The sequence below is a fragment of the Ostrinia furnacalis genome, unplaced genomic scaffold, assembly GCF_004193835.3.
Source record: "Ostrinia furnacalis isolate ACB-3 unplaced genomic scaffold, ASM419383v2 OfSCF0912, whole genome shotgun sequence".
Classification (NCBI taxonomy): domain Eukaryota; kingdom Metazoa; phylum Arthropoda; class Insecta; order Lepidoptera; family Crambidae; genus Ostrinia; species Ostrinia furnacalis.
The window spans coordinates 784,652-798,038 of NW_021131151.1; positions in this window are offsets into that span (position 1 = coordinate 784,652).

The following is a 13,387-nucleotide window of genomic DNA, read 5'->3' on the forward strand; positions in this document are numbered from 1 at the left end:
TATCCTGTTCCAACCAGGTTTCACTCAGAGCCGCAATGTGAATCTTTTCTTGCAATAATAATTGTTCAAATGTACCTAATTTGGGTTTGAGACTCTGACAATTCCATTGGATAATATTTAGCTTAATCCAGTTGTTACTGTCCATTTATAAAGTCCAATATTAGTTTTAACATAGGCCAATCTGAAATATTATCTACTACTACTAAAATCAACCATTCAACACAACACTTGATCACATTTTTAATTTTATCTTGTATATGTTCGCTTCTTAGAAATATAATCTCTTTTAGTCTCTCGAGCAATTCACTGAACTTTATCTCCCTTTTTTGTGGCAGCTTAGTGTCTGTCGGTTCGACATTTGGTGTATTATCGTATTCTGGTGGGATCTCAGGTGCTGGAGTATACTTGGCAGCCGGGCGACGTGTTTTCTTGTTCCGAGGAAGGTTACGTTTTGCTTCAGCCTCTGTGTGGATTATTGCCTCTGTCTTAAGCACCTGCGCAAATGTAGGACAGCTATCCTCTTGATTTGGTAAGTATGGGGTAGATTGGCCCTGCGGTGTTATAGGGGTGAAGTTTGTTGTCATTCTGATTGGATTGTTCTCTTCTGGTACTGGGGAGCTAGGTGTCACTAGAATCGTGAGTGCTTTTCTATAGGTGCAATTAAATTCTGCCATCAGTTCTCTAATTCTTTTCTCCCGTTTATATACAGGGCAGATTTTAAGTAAGGACATATGGTTACCTGAACAGTTAACGCATTTGTATGTACTGGTATTACAATTCTCATGATTATCCCCGCATTTTGGGCAAGTTATTTTATTATGTGGACATTTTTTTATAGTATGACCTAGTTTCCAACATCGTGTACATTGTGAAACCGGAAATACGTATGGATCCACTTTTATCCTTAAACCTTCTACAAATACATACGCTGGCAAGAAGGATCCCTTAAAACAAAGCTGTACTGATTCGCTAGGCACCCATCCACTTCCAGTTGTATTTCTCCTTTGTAAACGATTAATCGAAATAATTTCCGCGTTGTTAGGACAGGTGATGTTTTTCAGTATATCTTTGTCTGATAGTTCCATATCTACATCTCGAATAACTCCATATGACAGGTTTTTCTCCATTGCCCTTTGAATCCGCCATCCTTTATCAATGAAAGCCTCGCATGTTTCCAGTTTGGCTACACTCAATTCATTCGTCATATCTAGACGCACCTTGTAGGGGTTTAGGTATTTAACCCTGATTACGTCTGCAATTCCTTGTTCTTTAAACGTCTTAGCTAAAGAAAACTGTTTGGGTAATAATTCATTACTTGAGATATAAACTTCAATTTTATCGGCCTCCATCTTCACTATTTTTTCCTTTCTTTTTACTAATGTCCATTCATTATCTTCTTCTCTAGTTCTTTTGGTCTGTCCTGAGTAATTGATCTCGCTATCCATTTGTGTTTGAGATATAATTTCATCCTCCTGAACTTGCTCCAACTCAACATTCGACATATTATACTCTATACAAGGGCTGTTACACGAATTCTCTAAAGAGTTATCGCTTGAATCTTTGCGCGCGTTGAATTCGCTCATTATAATAACAGAAAGCCCTGCGCGTAGATAAGTAACATCGCTGTGCCTCGCTCGGTAGCAAACCGGTTTCGCGTGGCCCGGCGCACGGCGCCTACGATTTCGACTCGCTTAGTAAACAACTCAACGCACGAATGCAGCGGCTACCTCGTACGCGTATCGACACGAGACTCTGGATTTTAATATTTGTTTAAGCCTAAAACATCATAATTGGTTTTCATTCATTTACAATGGATTCCGTTTTGAAGCGTTAATTAATAACGAACTCAATTAGAAACAAATTAAGCATTGATGTTATGTTTAATAATCACATTAATCAGGCATTTATCAATCTGGGTAATTAACAATACTGTTTAATTATAAATGGGAATGTAAACTACATGGCGAAAGTAGGTAATATTATTTACATTTTTTTTTAATATAATAAAACATCATCATCATCATCATTTCAACATTGCTGAACATAGGCCTTCTCCAATGACTTCCACATCGCACGGTTGTTAGCGGCCTGCATCTACCTTTATCAGATCGTCGGTCCACCTTGTGGATGGACGTCTCACACTGCGTTTTCCGTTACGCAGCCTCCACTCCAGAACCTTGCTGCCCTGCCCATTGCCACTTCAGCTTGCTAATCCGACGGCCTATGTAACGACTTTAGTTCATTTGATCTCATCATTTTGTGTGGTTTACAAAGTAATTTCAAGTTTGTTCTATTATTTACTTAAAAAGGGTGTTAGGTAAATGGGTTTATAAGCCGACACTAGCCCATGTTAACATGTGCATATTAATAGTATGGTGAAGTCAGAAAATTGATATCATCATTTTATTTTCATACAAATCTGATTTAAAAAATATTTTGTATGCAACTTGAATAAATAAATTCAAGAATTCGTAAATATTGTTTGGGTACTAGGTACAAGTTTTATTAATTGTTGACAGTGTTTTTATAACTTTTGATTTATTGTTTTCACCTGTGTTAGGGTCTGTCAGCGCATTTATTTATTTTGAAATACTAAATTTTCTTTTTTTTTCTTTTTCCATACAAGTTTAATAGATAAAGACTTAACTAATTATTTAGCGAGAGTCCATCTCTACAATGTCACTCGTAAACCACTCTCAGTTTAACCCCACTTGACACATCTCGTCGGTCCTCTAATGTACCTACTCGTCCAAGCCCAAAGTTAAAATACAAATAAACCTACTAAAAGCTACTAAAAGGCGTATTTAGTGTGAGCCTAGTAGGCTTAGTTAAACAACCACGAAATAATTAACGTATTCATTTAGGCATCACAAAAGGAGACAATTCGCAGAAATCTTGGATCCGAGCAGACATTTAATTTTGAATTAATCGGATTTCAATTTAAAAAACTACGTTCTTTCATTTCTGACTACCGGAAAAAATATGCCAAAGAAATGTTATTGTGACCTTACAAACTTCATTTCAAAATTCACTTACTGATCTAACGTCATAATTATAATTACATCAAACGTAATTAATTCTAATTTGGATTATTCAAATAAAACACTAAGAGGCTTACTTAGGTTGGGTGTTGTGAACCCTCACACATGTAGTACAGTCAGCACAATATTAAACATTTTTCTATGCATAACAAGGCAGCTATATGACCGCAATCGCACCTGGTGTTAAGTGGGATGCAGTCTAGGATGTTACTTAACTACCCTGTAAGTGCCTACTTATTCACTCTCGCCTTGAAAAGGCCCGGATTATAATGTTCGGGAAAGACAGCAGTACCTCTAGCATGAACAACTTTCGTCTTCGAATCGTTTGTGTATTCGACAAAAATCGATACTCAAACTTCGAATTATACGATAATGTGACAATTTCAAGATTCTCAAAATAAGTTTTGTGCAACCATTTCTCATACTAAGTTCACTTTACGACACGTTCACAAAGGCGCTGTTGTAGTTTTCGTACTAAATCTTTGGCGATTCGAATACGCAAACGATTCGACCTCGAAAGTTTTTCGTGCTAGCCGTAGCAGGCAGCATTACTGCAAAATCGTATCTAAAACGATTACATAAGGTGCTACAATGTTTAGTTTGATGTATGACCGTAATTAGTTAAACGAGTTGGAATAATTATCGTTATACATTTGTTAGAGCCTCGTTAAGATGTTCTCTGTGACATAATAAATTAATCACTTTGGGTTCGGGCCTATTCCCACGGGAATCCAGTTTTGCCGGATCCCGCATAAATAATCTCGCAAAACTGGACTTGTGTGCTCACACAATAGTATCCCGTTTTTTGCAGGAAGGTGATTTGCTGTACGTACGGGTGTTTGCAAAAATGTATGCAGGGTGCGCTAGGGGAACACTTCTATTAAACAATACTATGAAACTGGATTCTGCTTTTTACTGGTCCAGTTTAATCACAAACCAAATTTCAAATTCGAACGGGGGCTTTTGCGGAACACTGCTAACGGGATGTTCGTGTCAATGTGTAGTATTGTAGCGGGCATTAGCGAGATTACTCATACGTATTCCTAATATTATGTAAAGCGTTATACAAAACTGTTTGAAATCTTATTTGACAAGTCAGTGTCTAATAAATCATCATCTAAAGTGTACGTTTCTTTTATCTTCTTATGGACCCTCATACACGCACAAATAGAGTAGACACCAAAGTGGTGACCCCGTAAAACTAAAAACACGTAAAACACGTATGTATTCTACTATCCTGCAAAAAACCCGTTTGTTAGTCGTATACCTCGAAATCAAAAAATCCTTGTAGCTTTTCACCTATTCGCATTTCACCGTGATAGCGTTTTTTGTTATAGCGTGTAATATCGGTAGTATATTTTGTTACTAGCATATATTTTTAACAGATTTTTACAACAGTAGCAAATTGTTATGTAGCATTTATTATCAATAGCCTATTTATTAAGCCGCATATATTTTGAATAGATTTTTACAACAGTAGCAAACGCAGCAGTAACAAAGTAAGCATTACAAACAAATATCTATCAAGGTGAAAAGCGACTACAGTGAAGACAGGCAGGAAAGTAAATCTACTATGAATTTTTTAGACAATTGTAATTAGCGATCAAAAATTATAGTACAAGAATAAAAATCTATTCAGAAATTTTGATATCGCGGCGAAATGCGAATAGGTGAAAAGCTACAAGGATTTTTTGATTTCGAGGTATACGACTAACAAACGAAAAAACAGTACCTGCAAAAATTGAAAAGAGCCCTCAGACTACATTTAAGTTTAGAAAAAATCAAGACGTGACTTCTCCAGTTCATATTTCTAAACGTAACAGTGTGCCTACCATGAGTTTACGTTAGGTGAGCTCGCTAGCGAATACGTCAAAAAATTCTATGAAGATTTTATTTCTTGAAAGTAGCCGCTAGGGGCGCTGCACAATATGTCATACATTTAAATGTCATTTTTTTACGCAGTCGTTAGCGAGCACACCTAACGTAAACTCATGGTAGGCACACAGAATGTAAAATCTTTTAGAGAGGTGAATGCCTTGTAATAATTCTTGAGAAATGTTGGAAACGTTGTTCGTAACTCACTGAAACATAATGAACATTTTCACTGAGTCCAAATCATTTTGAGCTATTCGCTTTGAGGTTTAACATTCTTTGCACATTATTTTACGGAGGATAACCCTTTTGAATTTTTTAACCGACTTCAAAAAAGGAGGAGGTTATATGTTCGACTGTACAGGTTCTACATTGGTTCACTGTTAACAACTTATTGTTAAATGCAAACAAAACTAAGTGCATTAAATTTACCTTACCTAATGTGAGGCAGGTTTCCACGCAATTAATGGTGAAGAATGAACCATTAAATAGCATAAATTCCACAACATTCCTGGGAATCACTTTAGATGCTAAACTTCGATGGGGTCCTCATATTGAAACTTTGTCAAAAAGGCTCAGTTCGGCTGCTTTTGCAGTGAGAAAGATAAGGCAATTAACTGACATTGAAACGGCAAGGCTAGTAGGTATATTTTAGCTATTTTCATAGTATAATGTCATACGGCATATTGTTGTGGGGCTCAGCCGCGGACATTGAAACTGTGTTTGTTCTGCAGAAGAGAGCAGTGCGGGCCATTTATAACCTTGGACCCCGATTTTCCTTGAAAGATTTTTTTAAGGAAATAAACATACTGACAGTAGCTTCACAGTTCATTTATGAAAACCTTTTATATGTCCGCAAAAATATAGAGCAATTCACGAAAAAGAGCGATTTGCATAACTTTAATACAAGAAACAAAAATAAACTTGCCGTTCCAAATTTCAGATTGCATAAGATTGGTAATTCATTTATGGGAAAATGTATTAAATTCTTTAATAAATTACCACAAACTGTTGTAGAACTACCCATTCATAAATTCAAAGCACATATTAAAAGTACCTTAATGAAAAAGGGCTACTATAAAGTCGATGATTATTTAAAAGATAAAAATGTTTGGGATACGTTACTGCCTAGCTCGCATAAATATTTATAACTTTGTACATTTTAAAGCATGTAAACCTTTGAAAAAGAGGCTGACAGTAGTGACTGAGTTTCTTGCGCTGCTTCTTCTCAGCACTGGCCCATTTATTGTCCTGAAGCAGTGGTAGGGTTAATACTGGGACGTGTAAAAGTGCTTTTTTTAAGCCTATTTACAGAAATAAATGAGTTTTAATGAGAGTTTTTTTAATGAGTATGTATGTTTTCTTTTTTCTATGTATGTTCACTGATTACTCCGTCAATTGTGGACCGATTTTCAAAATTCTTTTTTTGTTCGATAGGGTACACTTCTGAGGTGGTCCCATTGTCACCAAGTCAGGATCCGATGATGGGATCCTAGGGAAATCGAGGGAAACCCTCAAATTTTATAGGCACGTCTATAACTTTTTCTTAAGTTATTCAAGTATTTGCTCCTGGAAATCATCATCTCATATTGATGAGCTGATGATAGAAGGTAAAACTCCTTAATGCTTAGGAGTTGGAGGATAATTCTTTTAATTTTATAGATTAGTACGAGAGCCCACGACCAAAATTTTTGTCTCATAGCAATACGGCCAAAACCGCATCAAATCGATAGATACGATTATCCTGAACTCGAAAAAAACAATATCAGACATTTTCCGCGTAGCGTTTGATCTGACCGAATTGTCAAAGAATTTTACCGAACTGCATCATAGCAATATGTCTGATTTGCAGACTGTAGTTGAATGATAGTTCTGAGATACCGGAAACATATTTTTCAGACGTTAGTGGTGTAGCGCAAACCCGTAAAGGTATACAGGTCGGCTAAATTTGTTGACATTTTCAAAAATTCGCTCAGGCTATATGCTACGCGCAAAATGTCTGAAAACAAACTTTTTCGTAATACAATTATAAAATCTATGTACATTTTCACTATCAGACGTATTGCTATAATACCGACTGTCTTTTTTTTTTTGAAACAGCAGAAACGCAGTTGCTACACTTTCGACCGTTACTACACACCTAGTCGGGTTCAGAATCATACAATCTAACGATTTTATAGGGTTTTTGCCGTATTGCTATGAGACATGGTTTTGGTCGTGGGCTCTCGTACTATTCGGGGTGTCAAATGTATTAATGATTGTTTCGCGGAATCACAATTCGCTTAAGGTTAGCAAACGTTTAGAAGATATAAAAACATATCCTTATTTATACATGTGAAAAAAGGAACAGACAGATACTTAGATTGCATGTCAAAACATTCCCAAGTATTATTTATAAATATTAGGAAGACGCAAGGCATTGTAGAAAATACAGTTTTTACTACAAGAGCAACATTCGTGATTATTTTCAATGCGACAAAATTGCATTCCTACAACGTATACCTATTATTATTATTTGTGATTTTGTACTCAACTTAGTAGATACTTACTATAGATTTGTTTCATAGTATACAAATAAAACAAAATGGTTCAATTGGATCAAAGATAGAGACTCTTTGATTATGACTGCAATGCGATACACTTCATCAATAAGTGTTATAATTTACCTACATACAATACAAATAAAGTTATGCATTATACAAGTACCAAACCAGTTTCAAAATGTTCGCGTCAGCAGCCCTACAGATCATAGCCGTATCACGTACCGCGACATAGCGAAACCGCGCGTGATTGTATGCGGTGCAGTAATAAGAGGTTCTCGGTTTATAATTAAGCGTTTTTCCGTTTATACAATGTGCTATACTATCATTTTGCATGAGTGTTGGGGAAATTTTACTTTCAATAACAACGTGAGATATGGGTTAGATGTAGGAAAAACTGATCATATTTTAACTGGTTATTGCGCCAGAAGGGGGTTATTAGAATAAGTTGATGCCAATTATGAAAAAGTAACTTTGTAAACTGAAATACAACAGAAAAAGCTCGATTAAGCCTATGCTCGAAAAATCAATGGTCTGCATTGATTTTTCGTCGGCCGATAGTTTAGTCGGGCAGTTGATCAGTATGGGCATGTATGGAAGTGCGCACATTACGCCGATTCTTCATACAATTTAAAATCGGGCACAACTATCGGCCAACTAAAAATCGATGGTCTGCGCCTAGTCTTAAGCTGAGAGATCCCGCTCTACAACAGAACAAGGAGGAAACACAAGGAGGTTACTCTTTCCTTTTGTACAATTTTGTTTTGTTTTTTTGTCGTGTCTTTTGTCAATTTATCAACAAAAGTTATCCAGTTATCCTATTCAACTCTGATAGCAGGGATTTTAAAAATGTTGTATTAAAGTAAACCTAATCACTGATTCTACATAGTTATTCGATAATCTTTAAATTATTATCAGAAAGTCAGAAACCTACTCGAGCGGCATCGTAAGCTTTGCTAGTGCTATATAAGTGATTAAGTGCCAGCAATAACAGTTTGTGAGAGAAAATAATGCTCCCTGACCCCAAGTATGGATGATAACCCTTGATTCTAAATGCAGCTGCTTTTTCACTAATGTAATTCCGTATTTACAAATTCATTTTAATGTGTAAAAGAATTAATTATTAGCTGTTACAACTGTGACACTAAGGCTGAGTTGCACCACCTTTAACCGAAACTACTTTTTTGTAGTTTAATTTGACAGATTTTTGACGTTTGTTATAGTTAAAGTAAGGTGGTGCATTTAATCACAACATTATCTTCTGCTATGGCTAGTAGATGACTATGGTAGACACATATGTAGTTCGTCTATGACTGCGGTTCTAAATACTCGTGGTCTTGACTCTAAACATTTGGAATTCGAACCCGCTAAGTTCTCCTACTAACATCGTAGTCTGTTGACTGTTACACGAACCGCCAAACCATGCGACTATCGTAAAGTAGATTTTAGTGGTAAAGTAATCATATTTTTACACACATCTTGTGATAAAATTAATGACTTTTGGACTTTATATCTTTATTGACGCGTCTTTTTGCATAATGATACATTGCTTGACAGCAACATCTCTTATCTTCACATAGAGTTATACGTTTAAAATAACATACAAACGCCCATAAATCTTTATATTGTTTACGTGTGCTATCTTCATGCTTATAATTAGAGAAATTATTAGCGAACATGTTACCTAATTATAATATTTATTGCTAACTGCGACTTGTACTGCTTGTTTGCACATCAGACTAAACATTTTCATTGGAAAATAGCCTGTGTTACAAGGAGATAAGATACACTGTGTTTAGCTTGATTTGCTGTAGTTTGTAGCTCCTACTGATGGACCAAGATAGCAAAGTGAAACTCTGTTTTAGCAGTTTCCTGTGAAAGCGTAGGATATTCTGTACTATTCGGAACTTATCTTAATCTTAACTAAGAATGAGTTATTAATTTCACGATTTCACGAAAACCTTACATTAAACTTAATTTAATCTCCTTCATTTAAACTCCGTTTTAACTCCGAGTCATCGGAGGATTCATCAATTAACTGATTCATTCTAAGGGTTAAGGGTGAAGTCTACAATTAAGATATATTCGACTCTATCCGTTTCATATACTCAAATTGCAATGCAAGCATGTGTAACAGAGACAAATAGACGTACTTATAGAGTGCAATATCCTCTTGCAGAATACTATGTATATCAGCCAAATATTTTTCTTTATATATGGTTCTAGCATTGACCTACATATAAAGGGTTTATTTATTGATCTTTAAGTATTAAAGAAACATACAGCCTTATTTTAATGCATAACTTCAAATGAAATTAATTTTTGTCGGCATCGTTTGTCATATTTTAAAATAAATCAATTTTATCATCGGCAGATTCATAATTTTTCATGAGCAAGCTATACTTTCTATCAAGAAAATTGACTGCACATTTCTATGCCTCGAAGTTGACTGATTAGTATTTTGCTTTCTTCAACATTACTGCTCTAAACTGCGTTTTATAAGCATAGCATGCGCATGCACATCTCACTGATCTAAAAAACTGTCCGTCCCAGTTGACTATTGGAGGGTAGAAGACATTTCTGTTATGTTGATGCTGATGCTGATCTGATGATGATTATGACATAGCTGTATTAAATTACAGGGTATAAATAAATAATGTCGTTTTGTTACGCTTATTGTGTTTGAAATGCAACATATATTAGCATACATCAAATCAAATCATGCCCTAAACCTGACTGTAGCTTCAGATTTTAAGAAGCTTCTGAATTGCGTTTTTGTTTCAAATGACGTCCACTGCTGGATAATTTTTTACTTGTTAAAATTCTGGAATCGGTAGATACTTAATAAAAAATTATCTCATCATTGTATTTCGAAATCAGTATACCAAATTATGCACGAACTTTCATATAAGTAAAGGTAATAAATAGCAAACATAAAATCACTATCATTTAGCAGTAAAATACAAATAGTCATAATTATGTAATGTGATATAAATGGTGTCGCTTCCGTATAAACATGTGATAAATCATTTAATATCTTAAGTATCCATTAATTACTATGAATGAAACTAAACACTGTGTAATGTAAACAAGTATCATATTACATTACTTCATCCATCCATGTTTACTGGTTTGGGTTAACAAGCACCAATTTGTTATCAGGAAAAAGGAAAGGAGTTAATGAATATTATGGGGTTTTGTCCAGTCTAAAAAACAGTTAATTAAAAAATGCCTAACTCTACCCACTCAAATAAGAACTAACGGTTTGGTTGAGCTTCCGAGCTATATTTTTGTTCTAAGGTTTTTTTTTTTTTTGGCTTTTTGTGTTTACCAACAGCAAATTGTCAATATGTAATTTTCTCGCAGATGCATGCACAATTGCATTAAAAATATGCAAGAAATAAATAAAAACATATTACTAGACAGATAATAAACCATTCACAGTTTGCGGTCAGCCTTCTTGTGTGGGAGTACATTATTAATTCAAAAATGCGATCTACAAATCTTACATTTAACCAACTTTCTCCATGTTAACTTCAGCATTTAAACAAATAGGTATTCTACTTGCATAACTCAAATGATTCATACCAAAGAAAGTAAAAAAATATTAGATTTCACACACAAATGCGTTTCGTTGCGTCACAGTAGATGAATAAAATAAGAATCACGTGGGCTGCGTTCCAAATTCGTTTCAGATGTCGATCGTTTCCAAAATAAGACTTAATAAAAGCAGATCAAATGGAAACCACGGAGAGCGGGAACCATGGACAATTTGTAGGATGTAAATCTTCCTTTTTTAAAGAATAGGGAAACAAAAAGTGGAATAGTTAAAAAAGTAAGTAAGTTCCGCCTTTCCAAGTTTTTATGTGGCATCCCGGTTGAAAATAAACACAAAAAGGAACTGTATTGGACATGCTGTCTGGAATGTTAGGGGAACATTTGATGATGACGAGTTTTAAATTAGAGCACGTTAATTCGATTCTATAACTTAACAATAACAATTTGGTCTTGCTCTTAAATCCTAAATCTCTAGTATTTTTGAAGGTGTAAATTTTTTTAAACTAGACGGCACTCCTAATACTACATTAGATCGTGTATTATTGCAGTCATTTGTAGATTCAGCGTCAAATAGTTATGACACCTAAAGTAGCCAAGAAGTTCGCAACACGTCTTTGTTACTATTGTAATAAGGTTGTGTTGACAACTTATTGGCCACTTAGGGTGTCACAAACAATTTGACACTGACTGTACATTCTGAACTCCTTCTCTAAAGAGAATTTGAGACCTTTGTCCCAGTTTTCAATCTCAGTTAATGTTAAACGTCTGGGTTAGTACATCGAATGGGAAATGGCGGACGTGCCTCATAGCAGCTCAATAAATAACTCCCGGTTCTTCTGTCGGTGGCCTTTTTACCTTTAAAGTATTTAACCACTCGGACGGATTTATTGCTGCGAGTTTTTTTATCTGTGCCAGCATCTTCGTGGTCTGTCTAGGCTGACTGTATACTAGAACTTCCTGGGAATGAAGGTTTATGAAATAGAGTGACTAGTTCCGATACAACGTGCAGAACCCTATTCAAAGTCAAACATAGATTGAAGACTGTACCTATTTGGATTCATTACAATAATTATTAAACTAATCTCACCTTCAGCTTGAATCGATTCTTGATAATAGATTACAGATTGATATTATTTCTTCTAAAAAATAAGTAATGCTTGTGAAAAGATTAAGAGTATCTCAACCATGTTCTTAGCTTCGATAAACAATAGCCAAACCAGACGTATTAATAAACATTCGGATATATGCACTTAACTCGACTACCCAGTGTATTCCCGCCTACTTCGTTCAAGCAACTCTATCCGTCAAATTGAGCACTCCTGCGCTAGTAGCTCTTTACGGCTTTTTCAAGTCCTTTTGGTCCTTTATATTATTAAGTAGGTACTGTTCAACTATCTTCAGCATCAGACCAACCAAGTTCTTAGATCCCATAAACAAATACTATACAAAAACCAAACGCCATAAATAATCGTTTGCACTTATCTCGACTACGAACGCCCGTATTCACAAATGATGCTTGCATAAGTGAAGCAGAAAATCGAACGCACAGCGTTGAATAGAGCTCTGAGATTGGTTCGTGTGACACCCTGTGCGTCCACGCGCACTATGAGACCTCATAGTAATGTTTGTGAATACGGGCGCTAGAGTCTCAAAGCAAAATGTTTTGTGCCAGTGTGCTCCCCGCCTAGTTCAAGCAACTCTATCCGACAAATTGCTCATGCGCAAGTAGCCCACTCTGTATATGGCGTATTGAATGGGCCACAATAATGCCACCTCGGCTACGGTCAGTGTAACGACGTTCGCCATTGATGAACTGACCGCTAGGGAAAGTGCTGATCCAATGTTAATTAATTAAATGACATATAAACATGTATATTAGGATTAAATAACATAATGCCCCTGATTAGTCAGTACTGTTGGTAAAAAAAAGAATTAGGCCTTAATACATAGATTGCGTGGGACGTCCACCCACAAGGTGGACCGACGACCTGATAAAGGTAGCAGGAAGGCGCTGTATACAGGCCGCTACCAACCGTGCGATGTGGAAGTCTTTGGGGTGGCCTACGTTCAGCAGTGGACGTCCTGTGGCTGAAATGATGATGATGATGACATACATTTCTAGTTTATTAGTCTACACTATACTGCTAATAATATAAGAGGAAAGATTTATTGTTTGTTTGGATTGAATAGGCTCTAAAACTACTAGATCGATTTGAAAAATTATTTCTTTTTTCTAATAAGTTAACGTAAACTTAATGAGATATTAGTCCGGCACATATTCTTAGAAATATAAAAATTAACGCCTCAACGGGGTTTCCGCATGATAGCCGAATTTCAACAGCACATGTTAAGTAGATATTAATCACTAATTAATGG